The following is a 13395-nucleotide window of genomic DNA, read 5'->3' as shown; positions in this document are numbered from 1 at the left end:
CCCCGCTCCTTTTTTTCTATCTCTCAACCTATTTATGTATCTCTCTCTATAGCATGGATGCTGTTTCTAGGATGAAATCCCTATTTAAAATTAAACAGTTCAGATGAAGACATACCAAATTATTATAACAGCTATAATCAACCCCTGATCAGACTGTTATAATAGCTAATCTGATTTGCTGTAAATACGGAACAAATTAAGATGCTTATAATAGAGGACAATAAAGTCCTACTTAAGTATTTCTTTTGTTCACCTCTTTGTAATTTTTCTTCTCTTCTCTCTACTAGTTCTACATCACTCTCTATTCTTGAATTCCTTACAAGTTTGTATATGGTATCAGAGCCAGCAATCAGCATGTCTGAAGGACAAAAATCTCTCTATCCACCAGGGCCACTAACCAGGATATCATAACCACTATAGGACAAGTCCTAATGGTGATCCAGTTAAGAGATATGACGTTGCTGAAACTTAAAAATGACAACAATCCACTATGAAAAAGCTTGATTCTACTACTCTTCAAGTGAGATGATCTGACAAAATACATTAACGAAATCTTGCCACCATTCTCCATTGCAGATCAAATTGAAATATCATGGAGAATCCAGCCTAAAAAATCTGGTGGAAAGTGAGTCAAATCATTTCTACATTTGACCACATTATAAATAATTGTCCTTTATATTAACAGAGAAACGTCCTGAAAAGAGGCATGGGAGAAGTTGGAGAATACCTTACCAAGATGAAGTTGGTCACGAATAATGGAGCTTCATGAAAGACTCCACAGCATGAATACACTCTATCTACAGATGAATATATAGGTCATTTTAGATTGGTTACAAAGTTGCTTGATTTGGCCACCCAACAAGTCAACGAGGCCTCATTGATCTTTAAATTTTATGGGGTCTTCGTACAGAACACAAACAGTCATAGAAGCATAAATGCTAACATCAATCATCTGAAATTTGATGATACAATTAAAAACCTGGAGGCATACAATGCTTCTTGGGCATACCAACAGGGTCTCAATGGGCATGGCTTTCCTCCATTATCTAACAAGGCTCATTTCAAACCAATTGATAGTTGTCATTTCAACCAGCAAAGAATCACTATGATCCATCATAGATGGAAACTTTCATCAAGGCTAAGACCTAAATCATGGGCTAGGTTGAGGAAGAACAAATAGATTTCACCCACAATACCAGATTTGTTCTCAGTTCAAACATTGAGCTTAAGTGTGCCATGAGAGATTCTCCAAGAACGATCAAAGCTGAAGAGTTATAGGGAAACAACTTGGCTCACAACCACAACAACACATACGACAACCTCCATCCACTGTCATGTTGATCAGAGGAATAGATAGGGGTGGAAATCGACGATACCGGCCTAGACTATCTGATTGTCACAATGCATGGTTGAATGGCCGTAAACCTCTTGCGTAGAAACAAGAATGGGGGTAGATCTAGATTCATGAACTCCATGTCTCCGTCTGAACACCGACATTGGCGATTTGCTCATAACGTTTGCGTCTGAACTCAGATCGAGCTGAAACTAGTCCCATTGGATTTGGAAGGCTAAAATCTATTGGAATCGACTCAAAGATCGCCTCAAACGGATCAGTATAGCTCGTTCTGGAGAAATTTGAAGTACAAAGGTAATTTTTCATTTCCGATTTTTATTTTTCGAAATTTGAACGAGATACTACACGAAATCGTGCGAAATTCGGGCTTGAATTGTTCGTCTCGAGATGAAGAATCTTAAGGTACGTTCAGTTTTACATTTCGTATATTTTTTTCATGTGAAATCTTCGTTTTATTCATCGTTCGCCGAAAAAATCAGAAAAAACGAAGAGTGCGGCCCGCAATCCCATGCGGGCCGTTGAGTCAGCAGCGGATCCTAGCTGGCCGCCTGACGTGTCACGCACGTCGAGCAGCCAGCGGGACCAGCCGAGCCCCACATTTGACGTGCTTAACACGTCAGCTGCGGGCTGTCTGGATATTATCCCACGTGTGTCCATCCAGGCCGTCGATAGCGACAGCCTGGATGGATTTAACAACAGGGAAAAAACGAAAAACAAAAAAAAGCGAATTTAAAAAAAAAACCCAAAAACTTCCCATTCTTGCGCCGTCGTCCACCATCATTACGGCGCGTGAAATTTGTCCTCTTATCCGGACCGTTGGTGTCGACAGGTGTCGCACCGCGGACGGTCCGGATGGTGGACCCACGGTGGACATCCCAGCAGTTCAAAAAATCAGACCATTGGCGGTCAAGTTACCGCCAACGCCCGACTTTTTTGACTATTCCACTCTGTCAGACGACGAAAAAGCATTAAATGCCCTATCCTCGTCATCGTCGCCTGATATTTTTGACCATTCTCACCTATCTCTGCCGTCCGATCTACCGAGAGACCACCCGAGAGAAGGCTGCGATGCAGCCACGTCTTCGGGTACCCACCACCCCCGCAGCCCGAACGCCATGTCACCTGGGTCAATCCCAGTCGACTATGTCGACTGGGATGACTCAGCATGCGACCAACGTTCCAGTAAAGGCCGAGTCGATCTGATCGACTCAGCATCTACTGGCCGAGTCGACCGGGTCGCGAACGACCGACTCAACCCGGTCGACTCGATGACTCATCAACGAGTCGACCTGGTCGGGAATGACCCGGTCGACCCGCTCGATCAGGTCACGCGGGACCGAGTCGACCAGGTCGACTCGGTCATCATTGACTGAATCGACCGAGTTGACTCGGCCCCTCGTCGACCGAGTCAACCGGTCGCCCGCCGACCATCCGATCCCTGCTGACCCCTCGGTCACCACTGACCACATGGTCAACGTTGACCATGCGGTCAACAGTGACCAAACGGTCAACGTTGACCAAATGGTCAACGTTGACCAAATGGTCAACTTTGACGAAATGGACAACGTCGACCAAATGGTCAATGAGGCCCAAACGGTGAACGTCGACCACTCGGTCAATGTCAGCCAGACGGTCAACGTCGACCCAATGGTCAACGTCGACCAAACGGTCAGCGTCGACCAACCGGGGAACGTTGACCAAAGGGTCAACTTTGACCAAACAGTCAATGTTGACCAAACGGTCAACGTTAACCAAGCGGTCATTGTTGACCACACGGTTAACGTTGCAAAAATGATCACCACCGATCACGATGCTACTATTGACGAGCCGGTCAGCGTTGACCAACCGGCTAACTTGAGGCGGGACGTTCGTTTTGATACTACGGACTGCGTTGACCAACAGAGTGATTTGGTCAACCATAGTACCGCATTCACCTCCACACCTTCACATCGTCCGGACCTGAGAGACCATGTCCACCCTAGCCCGGTGAACGAGGCCCCCAAGCCGGTCACTACTAACGGTATAGAATCACTCCCGAGTATGACTTGGGCAGCGAGGGTGGCGGGCGTCACACATACACCACCCACTACCTCACTCCCAAAGCCTACTCTTCCCTCTCTTTATGATAGCTCGATCCCCCCTAGGGGTTATATTGACACAGAGGGTGTTCGCTTGGTTACCTTCTCCAAGGAGGAGGTAACACGTATGGCAACGCCGTTTGCCTACACACTGATAGGGCGGTTCACGACGAAGTGGCCGCTCATCGATGACATCACGAGAGTATACGCAGCACCCGACAACTTCCTTGGATTGGTGGTCATTGGAGCACGGAATCACCGTAGTGTACTCATTCGCTTCGAGCTGGAGGATGACTTTCGACGGGCCTGGAGCCGTACGACATGGACGATCAAGTACTCCACGATGCATACCTTTCGCTGGGTGGCCGAGCAGTCAGGGAACTCACGTGATGTTTCTCCCCATTCCGTCCCGGTGTGGATAGGCTTTCCTAGCCTGCGACCACATTTGTTTACACCCGCGGCTTTAGAATCTCTAGCTAGTACGGTCGGCACTTTCATACGAGTGGACAAAGATGTCCAACTTTTTAGCCGTCCTGGATATGCCCGGGTATGTGTCAAGGTCGACCTACTCGCCCCTCTACACCGCATGATACTGATCCGGAATGGGGATGAGATGATCCGACAGACAGTAGTATATGAAAACCTCACGCGGTTTTGCACACACTGCACTGTCATAGGACACACCCTACATACATGTCGCCAAAAGGTGACACAAACCACCACCGAGGAGGAATACCTCCCGTCCTTGGCCTACGATGATTATATTGCAGCCGCTATCTCCGACACCCAGGGGCGACGCGCGAAACCGCCTCCCGGTTCCCGACCTGTGGTTACATCGGTGCAGCCCACTGTTGCACCATCCCTGCCCCCATGACCCAGCGGGCCCACCAAGCCCCCAGTGGCTAAGCATGCCCCTGCCACTTCCCAGTGGGTGAGGAAGGGTACTGAGAAGCGCCCCAAATCCCCATCACGCACTAGAGTTCCCTCCTCCAGCAAGGGTAAGGAGGTCAGCGAGGACATGTGTACCTCGAACTCTTTTGCCCTACTGATGGTCCCCGATGCCCCCGAGGCTAGCATCACCTCTTCCCCCACCCGATCTACCGCCGCTCCTCGATCACCTGCCCTGCTCCCCACGCCCTCTTCTGCCACACCTATCGCCTCGCTATCCTCCCCATCACCACGTCCTTCCTACACTCCCACACACAACCCCTCTTCTTCTTCCCACCTTGCTCCCGCATCCATCCCCACCCCCCCTACATCACCCCCCGCACCCAGCCCACCACCACCCTCCCGCTCCGCCTCCTCCCCTCCCGCACCCGCTCCCGCCATCCCCACTCACCGCCCCGCACCGCTCCCCGCCTCCTCACCCCTCCACACCCTCCACGTCCTTCCCCCCCACACCCGCCCTCCACCCATCGCATATTTCTTCTGAACAAGTGGAACGCTTGACAAACTGTCAAGTCCCTTTCACTAGCTCGGAGGATAGTGCTAGTAGTGCTAGCGGTCGGGATTCCACCGGCGCAGAGGATGATATCTCCCTCTCTGAGGACTCGGATGTGGATACCCCTCCTGGCTCGAGACGCCGTTCACATGCATCACCCCCACCTTCACGCTGCACGTACTACACCCTATCTCGGGTGCGTCACGCGAGCCGATAGACTTATGATTCCAAGTCTTGTTTGGAACTGTAGAGGGATAGGTAACCCTCTCACCCAAACCCATCTACTTACCCTTATTACTAGGCATAGATTAGGCATCGTGGGGCTACTAGAGCCGATGCTTACATCGGATCAGTCCCCAACCATCGCGAGGAAACTTGGGATGGATCATGCTTACTGCCATCCATCAAATAAACTCTGGCTTCTTTGGAAGCGAGATTATTCGATCGCACTCTTGGCCGAAGGAACACAATACGTCACTTTTGATGTGTTGTGCTCCCCAAAGCCTTATCTACTTACCATTGTGTATGCTCCGCATAGACACACTGAGCAGGAGGCCCTCTGGGAAGAACTCGCCCGCCATATTCACTCTCACTCGCAGCTAGTTGAACTCCCTTGGTTTATAGCCGGAGATTTCAATTGCATACGGGACATTAGCGAGCGCAAAGGGGGCCGCCCTCCTCGGCTACGCTCTATGCAAGCCTTCAATGATTTTATTCACAACACTTCATTAGTGGAACCACCTACCACCGGGGAGAAGTGGACTTGGTGCAATGAACGCCAAGCGGATGCGCGTATATACGAACGGCTTGACCACTGTTTCACGAATAGCTCCGCATTGATGTAGTGCACACTCTCACGGTAGAGTTCCTTCCGAGACTTTACTCGTACCACACACCGATTCTCCTCCTCTCGGATTCGAGTCATCGGATCCGCCGCCCCCCATTCCGCTTCCAAACCATGTGGTTAGAGCATAGTGATTTCCATAGATATGTACGTAGTCATTGGCACGGTTCCATTTCTACGTCACCTATGGAAAACTTTAGTTACCGTTTGCGCAACCTCAAGTTCCACCTCAAATGGTGGAACCGCCATGTCTTTGGAGACATCCATTCCCCGGTAGAGGAGCTTAAACGGAAATTGGTTGATGTCGACCGTCACCTACAGTAGTGCTGGACAGATGACATGGGGGAGCCACAACTACGACTTAGAGAGCAGCTGGAGGATGCTATGCGACGACAGGAGATTTTTTATCTCCAAAAATCGTGTATCCAATGGTTGCGAGAGGGTGATAGGAACACACGTTTCTTTCACGCCTCGATCCGTCACAGAGACCGCCCGAACTATACGACCCTCCTCGAGACGCATGGCCAGGACCCTATCCAGCTAGCAGGTGCAGGCGTGGAGTACTATCACTCCCTCCTCTCCTCGCAGCCCACTGTTATGAGCAAGGATATTCTCACCTCCATCCCCCCCTTAGTGACCAACCAGGAAAATGCACTTTTGCTAGCTACCCCGACGCGCGCGGAGATCAAAGAGGTAGTGTTCTCCTTGGGCCGTAACAAAGCCCCAGGACCCGATGGCTTCACTACAGAATTCTATACGGCGTGCTGGGATGTGGTAGGCATCGACTTGGTCCTAGCTATCAAGGAAGCGTTCCAGTGTAAAGTCTTCGCAAAGAGTTGGAAATCCACTTTTTTGGCGCTTATTCCGAAAGTGGACACCCCCACTTCCTTCCGTGACTTTCGTCCGATCAGTCTTTGTAATGTATGCTATAAAGTTGCATCAAAGATCATTACAAACCGACTTGGACGCTTCCTTGATAGACTTATCTCGCCAGAACAGTGTGGCTTTGTCAAGGGTCGACAGATCCATGACAGCATCACACTAGTACACGAGCTAGCCTAGTCGATAGACACTCATATTCTGGGCTCTAACGTCATCATCAAGCTTGATATGGAGAAAGCCTTTGATCGAGTTGAGTGGAACTTCCTCCTCGAAGTGTTGCGCCGCTTCGGATTCACGGATGCGTTCATCACACTGGTCGATGCTTGCATCAGGGAGAATCACTTCTCTCTCTTGATGGATGGAAATTCCACCGGCTTTTTCACGGCTACGCGGGGACTCAGGCAGGGTGACCCTATCTCACCCATCCTCTTTATATTGATGGAGGAGGTCTTTAGCCAATCGCTCACACGGGCGATCAACCAAGGCCTCATCCAACCGTACTTTACAAAGAGGGGTTGCCCGATCATCTCTCACTCCTTATTTGCTGATGATGCCATCATGTTCCTTAATGGATCTAAAAAATCCATGAAGGAATTTATGGGTGTCCTTACAGCGTACGAGCAAGCCTCCGGCCAACTCGTCAACACTTCGAAGAGCAGCTTTATTGTGGGCCAGTCCACCACTATGAGGCGCTCTGAGATCATTCAACACTCCACACGATACTCACGAGGACAGCTTCCATTCGACTACCTTGGATGCCCTATCTTCCTTGGCCCTGCTCGTCATCATTATTTTGATGCCGTGCTAGGCAAGCTAAGGAAGAAATCGAGGATGGAAACTACGTTTCCTCTCCCCTGGAGGCCGCATCCAACTAATACGACATGTCCTCATGAGTATCCCGCTACACACTTTGGCGGTCCACTCACTATCACTTACGGTTCTCCGCTCTGTCGAATGCCTATGTGCACGCTTCCTATGGTCTGGTCATTTCGAGGGGGAGCGACGTCACCATTGGGTTTCTTGGGAGAAAGTGTGTCGGCCGACTCTCGAAGGGGGTCTAGGGATCAGACGCCTCTCGGATGTCCAAGACATGCTTCAAAAGAAACTGGTATGGCGTATGCGTACCACCCACTCCCCATTGGGGAGTTTCATCTTAGCTAAATACAAAGAATGGGCCCGACGCGAGCTTGATATTTGGGGCACCAAGCGATGGCGAACATGGCAGCGCCACTGGCTTGAGATGAGTCACGTGACCCATTGGCACATCGGCCGAGGCGACATTAGCGCTTGGTATGACACCTGGCATGCTGATGCGGCGCTCTCCTCTCATCCTCAATTCGTACCACACAGTGTGCGCCTCACAGTGGCCCAGTTGCTTAGAAGCAACACACCACACCTATGGGAGCAGCACGGCCTTCCCTTGGCCACTTTATCTGAGGTCTAGACTACCCCTCTTGACCTTAGTCCTGATTGTGCCGTCTGGACACTCACACCCCAGGGAGCATACACGTGTCGTTCCTCATGGGAGCATTTCCGTGTGAAATCTCCCCCACAGCACTGGGGTTAGCGCATTTGTCATCCGGCGATCCATACACGTGTCTCCTTTTTCCTTTGGAGACTCCTCCATCGAGGCCTCCCGACTGACGACCGAGTGGCTCGGATAGGCTGTTCTCTTAGTTCGCGTTGCCACTGCTGCCCCACTCTCCCGCACACAGAGACTATAGATCATCTTTTCTTCCATAGCGAGACGGCAGTGGACTGCTGGCGTCTCATCACCGATTGTCTTCGTCCTTTGACACCGTCTGAGTGTTTCATAAAGTTTATCCTCTCGCCAACTCGCTCTGCACGAAGCCCCATCCTCCCCATCACCATAGCTTATCTTCTATGAGAGATTTGGAAAGGGCGAAATTCGTCTCGTTTTGCAGGTACACCTATGTGAGCTGAGGACATCAGACGTCGAGTTCAGTTGTGGCTTTGACGCATTCAGCCTCTCCTCACACTGCGAGACAGCCGATCACCACTTGCATGCGACCTCCTCCGCTCTATTGGCATCCCGGTGACCCCCCTGGCCACCCGCATCCAGTATCGAGTAGTTTATTGGCTCCCACCGCCAGTAGGCTTTCTCAAATTGAATGTGGATGGTGCGGCGAAAGGGAACCTAGGGCCAGCAGGGGGCGGAGGTGTCCTCCGAGATCACACAGGGAGCCTCCTTCTTGCCTTCTCTTCTTTTTATGGCGTACAAACTAATACAGTAGCCGAGGCTATGGCGATACGTGATGGTCTCCTCCTCTGTGAGGAACGGAACCTTCATAATATCGTCGTGGACTCGGACTCACATATATTAGTAGATATGTTTCGTGCAGGCACATGCTCCCAGTGGCGACTACGTCGAGCGTGGAACGACATCATGTGGTGCCACTCGCGTATCGCGTGCTTTCGTCATCAGCTGAGAGAGGGAAACCAGACAGCTGATGCCCTCGCCAACCATGCGGTACACGCTCGCACCCACTCCACTCTTTTCTATTCTTGGCAGGAGCTTCCGCCCATGGCCCGAGGATGTCATCGGCTCGATCGTCTTGGCTTGCCCTCCCTCCACATACGCCGCCTCTTCGCGACGCCCAGCCCGCGGGATTGGAGGATCGCCTGGAGCGCTGGCGTACGAGGCATGGACCGCGCCCGCCTCGACTAGAGCGTCACTCCGCCCACTCCGACCACACATGACGACGACGACGATGAACCACACCGACTAGAGCGCCGCCAAGCGCTACAATGACCTCGTGGAACCACTCCGGAGAAACGATGACGAACACACTTCCTCGAGCGTCCGCGAGGTATCACTCATGTATCTTTTCTTTTCCCTAACTATGGGCGTGGACGAGTAGGATCCGAGTGTAATTGGGATATATATACTCGATCCACGCCCACAAACATTGAAAAACACTACACTTTACAAATAAAAACCCCCTGGGTGGCATCCAGGGCACGGCTGGATCGGACTACGGACACAACCCTAGGGTTGGATGTACCCGGCACCGTGATTTTTGCCATTTAAAAAAAAAACCTCAATCCTATCCAGTAAATCATGCCGACTATGTAGTCATGGTATCCAAACAGTGGTGCTACACAGCATGTACCATCAGATCAAGGTAAGACCGATTCCTCCACAAGCCACCAAGGGACAAACCAACTATGTCTTGGAAATGGCTCAGGTTTCAACATTATTTTAATAGGATCTACTCAACTTTTGAATTTTGATAGACATATTTAAATGATATTTTGTATGTTCCTGAAATTAATAAAAACTTGTTCTATGTGCAAAAATAAACCTCAGATAACAATGTTTGATCCCTTGTATTGCTTTGTGAAGGATAAGAGAACCAACCGACGCCTCCTTCGAGGGGACATTCAGGACAACCTCTATTGTCTTGCACCATCTTCATGGATGCCCAAAGCATGTCTTGGAGAAAACACTTCAATAGAACTTTGCAATGCCTGGCTTGGACACCCTCATTTTTGTGTTCTGCATCATTTGCTTAAGAAATTTGGTCTTCCCCATTCCCACGTCAAAAAACGTTTTTTTGTGACTCATGCTGTATTTCAAAATCTCATAAGGCTCCCTTCTTGTCTACATCTCATTAATCACAATACCCTCTTGAGATTATTTCTTTGGACATATGGGGCCTTCCATTGTCTTATCTCCCTCAGGCTTTTATTATTATGTGATCTTTGTCAATGATTTAGTCAATTCACTTGGATTACCCCTTGAAATGCAAAAGTGATTTACTTTCTGTTTTCACCGATTTTCAGAAACGAGTCAAAAATCAGTTATGCACTAAAATCAAGTATTTCCAAAATGGTTGAGGAGGGGAGTATCAACCTCTCAACACATTTTCAAAGTATATGGCATCATCCATCGTATTTCCTGCCTCACACTCCTGAAAAAATGGTAGCACAGAACGGAAACACATACACCTCATTGAAACTTATTTATGCAAGTATGCCAAAGAATGGAAACATATACTCTTCTGCATCGTGCAATTCTGCCCAAGAACTTCTGGGATGAAGTTGCAGCCACAGAGCCCACCTCATTCATCGCATGACTACTCCTTTAATCATAAATCATCCTATGATGCATGGTTAAATATCCACCTGACTAGCTTTAAAAAAAACATTTGTTTGTACTTTTTATCCTTATTTAAGACTATATGCATAGCATAAACTTGAGATATAGCATGCTGTATTTGGGTTACCAATGTCTCTCTCTGATCAAATCAAATTTATATCTCCTGGCATATTATTTTTTTAGGAACAAATGTTTCCTTTTCCTCAACAATCCACCGATCATAAACCTCCCAGGGATCTTGGGCTCCTCTCCAACTCCATTAACCATGCCCCACTACCCATCAGTCCATATGTGTGAACCTTTCCACCAGTTCGTTCTATTACATTAATTTCACTTGCCCTATTCATGTCTTGAAAATGCCCCTTCTTCTCTCTGTGCTGCTACCTCACCTCTTGACTTTACTCAGCCTCCTGACTCTCCCACTCCTCCTTCGCCCTTAACTCAGGGTGACCTTCACCAAGATATCCTATGCACATCTGACTGCACACCCAAATTTGGGGGACCTCTTAAAACTAATCCTCTCACAACCATCTTTGTGAAAGGTGTCCTACCTGCCCTCTTACCTTCCCCTTTTCTTCCACCCTCTGGATGCATGAATCTCTCTTTCATTAAACATCATCCATCTCTATGCCTCAATGCCACTGTGACCCTTCCAGCAAAACATACATCATTCACCCTTGCATCCAAGAATCCTCACTAGATGCAAGCGATGGCCACTCAATTCCAAGCTCTCATTACTAAAAACACCTGGACATTAGTCCTCAGTATCCTAACTACCATGTCATCGGTTCCAAATGAGTCTATAAACTGAAATATCATCCTACCAAGAAAATTAATCGCTAAAATGTCCAACTATTTGCCGAATGATATAATCAACAAGGAGGTTTTGACTTCCTTGAAACTTTCAGTCTCTTCTTCGAGCACTTCACGATTCCCCTTCTTTTATGCATCGTAGTTAGTGGCAACTAACTAGCTCATAAGCTAGACATGTCCAACACCTTCATCCATTGCAAATTATCTGAATCCATCTACACAGAACAATCTCCAAGCTTTAAAAATTCTTAGTATCCCAATCATTTATGTCACTTGAAAAATCACTTATGTATTGAAAAAAATCTAAGACCTTCGTTTTGCATACTCACATCGTACCACTCCACCGTGGATTCCACGGTTCCAAACCAATAGCTCTCTCTTTTAAAAAACCCCATCAAACCACCCAAATATTTATCTTAATATATGTTGATGATATATTATTTATCTGTCCCTGACTATGTGAAATTGAGCACCTCCATGTTCTTCATAATCTTTCATCATCCTCACTCAATCAAATACATTTCCACTCTTTTACAATGCATTGTATGCTCAACTCTAAAACTCTACCACACCCCTTTGACTCTCCTCCAAATCCTCTACATCATGTCAATTGGTGGACGCCTCTTAGCACGGAAGCATCTTGGGGGTTCTGCCACATGTTACTCCCACTTGCCTCAACATCGTCTTTGTTGTCAACCATGCCTACCAGCACATGAATAATCCCACATCAACTGAATAGGAGGACTTCAATCACTTACATTGTTATTTAAAAGGCATGATATTACATGGTCTTCTTCTTCACTCTGCTTCTGACCTCTCCCTCCATGCCTTCAGTGATGTCAATTGGGCAGGCGATCACTTAGATTGCTGCTCCACTTGCAGTTACCTATTTGTCTTGACCGCAATTTGGTTTCACGAGGTTCCAAGTAACACCTATTATTGCCAGTTCCAACACTGAAGCTGAATATAAATCTCTTCCTAATGCCGCCTGTGAAGTCCTTTGGATCACATCTCTTCTGCAAGAGTTTAAAATTCCCTTCCCATTGCAGCCCATTCTCTGGTGTGATAATCCCGAGGTAGCCAATCTGGCTGCCAATCCAGTCTTCCATGCGAGAATGAAACACATAGAAATTAATTTTAATTTTGGTCATGAATGACAAAGGTTGCTTCCATATTCTCTATGTGTCAGCTTTATCAGCTCAGACGGCCAACATGTTCACATCTTAATTAAATCTCTTTTGAAGCCACATTTCTCTACACTCAAAATCAAGCTCAACATCACCACCTTATACAACAAGATTATGGAGGGTGTAAAAGGAGGTCTACTCAGCCACTTAGTCATATCACGTCTGACATCCACCAATAAGGTCTTAAACTTAATCCACAACCAATCCCCATGGGCCATGTACCGCCATGATCAATGGTGGATGTCGTAGCAAGAAACCCCTATTGAAATATAAACAGCCGGAATGAATTTCTTCACAAAAACAGCAGGAGTGAATACACGCTGAGTTGTTGTAGCGGCTATAATCAACCCCTGATCGTACAATTATATGGCTATATATATCCATCTCTCACACTCACTTTCTCTCTCTTCCCCCTCTCTCTCCCTATGTCTCTCACACGTGCACTCTCTCTCTCTCCCTCTCCCTCTCCCCCTCTCTCTCACAAGCACGCTTTCTCTCTCATGCATGCTCTCTCTCCCTCCCTCTCCCTCTCTCTCCCACCCTCTCCCTCTCTCTGTCCCTCTCTCTCTCTCCCTCTCACACACACACACAAACGCACTCTCTCCCTCAAGATTTCTGCAACACACCTTCAGATATCTTTCCTATTGTGGACAATGGGGAATGCCAATTTTCA

Source organism: Wolffia australiana, chromosome 18 (genome assembly GCF_029677425.1).
Source record: "Wolffia australiana isolate 7733 chromosome 18, ASM2967742v1".
NCBI lineage: Eukaryota > Viridiplantae > Streptophyta > Magnoliopsida > Alismatales > Araceae > Wolffia > Wolffia australiana.
Note: the sequence above shows the minus strand (reverse complement) of the source record.